Source organism: Octodon degus, unplaced genomic scaffold, assembly GCF_000260255.1.
Source record: "Octodon degus isolate 3935 unplaced genomic scaffold, OctDeg1.0 scaffold00001, whole genome shotgun sequence".
NCBI lineage: Eukaryota > Metazoa > Chordata > Mammalia > Rodentia > Octodontidae > Octodon > Octodon degus.
Window position 1 is genome coordinate 12,835,662 of NW_004524577.1, and position 4,048 is coordinate 12,839,709.

The 4,048-nt window shown below is 37.4% G+C and overlaps 1 long non-coding RNA gene across 1 annotated transcript in view; it reads right to left on the bottom strand.

Annotated features, from left to right (window-relative positions):
* LOC111815004 overlaps window positions 1-3,592 on the bottom strand; it is a 19,973-nt gene extending 16,381 nt beyond the window's left edge. Inside the window, exon 1 of the long non-coding RNA XR_002819835.1 lies at window positions 3,514-3,592. This is a non-coding gene — a long non-coding RNA (uncharacterized LOC111815004). The remainder of the gene's footprint in view (window positions 1-3,513) is intronic.
* Window positions 3,593-4,048: the final 456 nt, after the last annotated feature.

Sequence of the window (4,048 nt, forward strand, 5' to 3'; positions counted from 1 at the left end):
AAGGTCTGAAAGTCTATTTTCACTTTCATTCAAATGGTTTTGCCAGCTTGTGATTGAGGTTTTAATTTCCTGTATATCTCTTTGAATCTGCTTCATGCATTCTATTTCTTTCCTATATTGCTCATTCAAATATTTGATCATTTTATATTCTCCTCTATTTTTTTAACCAGTGTCTTCTTTAGAATCACTTAGTAGTTCTTTCATTATAGTTATCCTTTCTTCCTTTACTTCAGAGGTTCTTTCTGATCTGATTTTCTCTATACCTTTCTGCAGTTGTTTCTTTACTTCAGATGCTATTATTTCAGAGATTTCAGGTGTGTGATTTCCAGTTTCTTCTTTGCTGGTGTTTCCTGCGTTTGTTCTAGGTGGACGCAGGGCCTGAGAATGCATTTTGTTCCTTCTCTTTGTCATTATGTAAAGCACTATCCTCTGACCTTTGGTGTAGAGCTTTAGTTCAGTTAGCATCTACTGATACTATTACCCAAGAGAGATTATGTGGTTAAGGCAGTTACAGTTTTGTATTTACCGAACTGCAATTAGCAACACTAATAATGGAGTAGTGAGATGTAGCAGTTGACCAACTTTTGTAACTAATGGGTTTGTATTTTAGACCATAAGAGCAAACATTTGACTGCATAGCTAAGCATATATTAAATTGTGAATTTGTATTGAAATTATTTCCCCTAAGTTTTGTCTGATCTCCCCTTGATATACCTGGAGTCTTCCAGGCAAACTAGTTCACCTCAGTTACCTGTTGCCCCCTCTCTTGATCAAGAGAGAAAGAGGGAGGATGCTCTCATAGATCTGGATTTAGCAATGTGTCTCAGCTTACGGGGCCTGGATCTACCAAGTTTGAACTCATCCAGGTGGGTCTGGCTTGGGTCTGACTGCTGTGCTCAGCTTCTTCCTGATGTATCCCATGCAAGTGGACCTGCTATGGCCCTCTGGCAAGATGTTCTGCTCCTGGATTAGCTGGTTGGGTCTTCCCCCAGCCTCTCTGCAGTGAGTTCTGGCACAGGGTTCCACACCAGGCCTGTCTGATGGAGGAAGTTCTGGTGGGATGGTGGGCGAGCAGCGGTCTGACACACACACCTGGGGCCTGGGCGCTGGTCAGAAGTCTTGTTTGTTTTTCATAATATTATCAGGAACATATGTGTACTCTTAGAGCATTTATGCCTTTTATATAAAGAACAAATGTTCTTCCTCTGATTTACAATGCCTGTGTTCTTCTATATTAGCAATAATATGGCCTGCCAGAATTTGAAGTTATGAATTTTCTGAAACAATTGTGTTCCTACACATTTTCCTGTGTTATTTTCTAGCTTTTATAGCATGTTTTTTCATCAAATGATAGCATAGATCCTTGGATTGTAGATTAGATTTCAAAACTACTCAGTTTTTCTAATTTAATCATTTTTCTGTTTTATGTTTATGTCATAGTTTTACAACTTTGCCTAAAATTAATATTGCTGTCCCTGGGATTTTTTGTGGATTGAGTTTGGCATGTTTGATATAGATTTTTATTTTTAACTCATTTTAATCATTATTTTCTTTTTTTGGTAAGCAGCCTACAGTGCCTACATTTATGATGAAGCACTATTAAATGATGCTTAATTTGTACATTTAGACTATTCAAATTTGTGGTCTGAAATGTTTGGTTTGCACTCCTCTTATTTTATTGTTTGCATTTTTTTTTTTTTGCTTTTTTTGCTATTTTTAATTTATGTTTTCTCTATGAGTGGCCTGTCTTACTTTTTCTTCCAATGACTGAGAGGTACCCTAGAGCCTCAATTAAAAAAAATAACTTCACATCTATATTAATTTTCACTTTACTATTAATAAAATAATCTTTTTGGCATTTCTATATGTTATCTTCATTTTTAACCAGAATAGCACTAAATTTCTAGCGTATATTAGTTTTGTCATCAGCAATACTTTTAGATAACAATGTTGTATAAAATCTTGAGTTTTAAAGCACACATTAAAGTTATGGTTAACTTTAAAAAAAAAAAAAAAAAAATTTTGAGGTCACAGTTGATTTTCTTTAACTTTAAAAAAAATTATGTATTTTGTACAGGGTCACACTATGCAGGTTGGACTTGTGGTGATCCTCCTGTTTTCAGCCTCTCCAGAGCTGGGATTATAGGTGTGTGCCACAGAGCCTGGACAAGGTTGCTGGCTCAATGGTCCTGGGGGTGGGCGCACAGCATGCAGGACCAGAGATTGAACTCTGGCCCCCTGCACTTGCCAAAGGAGGTGCTTAGCCTGTTCCTTTAACTCTCTCTTGGTACATGTTTGCAGCACACCATGTTCTCATTCCTTGTGTGGAGTTGGTTCACATAGATAACCCAGCTCCATTCCTTCTTTCACGCCCTTTCCCTCCTGTCCTCCTCCATCCAGCTCTTTCCCCTCCTTTGTGAAAGATGTAGCTCTCTACTTTTTGTTACCTTTTATTTTGTTCTCATTCATAATTTGGGTCTCTCACATAAGAGAAACCCGTATTTGGGTGATATTTAAGCTTGGGCTTCTGATATATTGCATTTAACATTATGGTCTCAAGTTGCGTTCATTTTTCTTAAAATGATTTAAACTTATTCTTTGAGACAGAATAGTACTTCATTCTCTGCAAATATCATTTTCTTTATCCATTAATCTGTTGATGAATGTATCACTCTCTCCATCTCCAAATCTATCTCCATCTCCAAATCTAAATGTAAATCTATATCTATATCTATAATGATATCTATCTCATCCGAGATTTAGCGATTACGAATTGTGCTGCTATAAACATGGGTATTCATGTATCGCTGTAATATGTGATGTATTTAATTCTTTGGCATAAAGAATTCTTCTAACTCTAGAGGAATAACTGGGTCAAATGGAATTTCTAGTTTTAGTTTTCTGTTGAACTCTATTCTGATTTCCACAGTGGTTGTACCAGTTCACATTCTCATCAACAAAGCAGGGGGCCCGCTTTCCCCCCACAGCCTCTCCAGCATTTGCTATTATTTGATTTCTTTTATTTTTTTCATGAATTAAGTGTTGTCTTTAATTTAAAAGCTAACACATGTCCAGTAACATTTCTTCCCCAAACCCCAAACTTGGTAGTTACTGAGTCTCTAGGCAACACACTCAAAGCTGAGATTAAAAATTTAAAAACAAATCAAGTCCTCAGGTCCAACTAAGGGAGTCCTGCTACATGCAGGCTAATCTACACCAGTGATACTGCTTGACTCTAGGAGGCTGGAAGACATTCTGGACAACCTCATTTGGAACTGTTACTTCAAGTAAACTTTTTCCAGTTTCCAACTTCTGAATAAAGACAGTATTTTGTTAATTCTATTGCAGAAAACTTCTTCAAGTTGTTTTATTTACAATACCAACTTTGAAAAGCTCACTAAAGTTAACTGGACAATAACCTATGCAGAAATCGCTTTACAAAAAGAGGGAAAACTCAAAATGTCATCTTACTACAGAGAACCCACAGTTCAGTTTTATTCAGAGTAAAGAAACCCAGCAACTTTTGCTCAGACTAGAAGAAATTCAGCCATTGGTTTGGAATCTGTAACTCAAACTACACATGTAATGAGGACAATATTATGCTAATAAAATTGTTTTGCTGCTGCATTTGTCTGTTTGTCTAATATTAACAATTACAACACAGCAGTGCACTAGTATTTGTCTTTTTAAAAAAAATTATTTATTTATTTATTTCTGTGTGTGTATGTGTGTGGCCAGCTCAGCCCACCAGGGGGCAGGGCTGGCTGGCATGTGGTGCTGGGGGATTGAACCGTGGTCCCTGTGCTTTGCTAAGCTTATTCTAAGTAGGTGCTTTAGACCACTGAGCCATCTCACCAGCCCCAGTGTACTAGTATTTGGAACAATCCTTATAGTGTTACAGTGTCAGGCACAACATTTCACTTCTCTTCACACCACTGGTTCTTGCATACCTGAGCTTCCTCCTCTTCAGTAAAGTTATTTTTGATATTTTGATCCTTGCAAAGTCTTGGAAGGATCCCCCCTAGCCCAGGCCCGGTGAGTGTGTGGG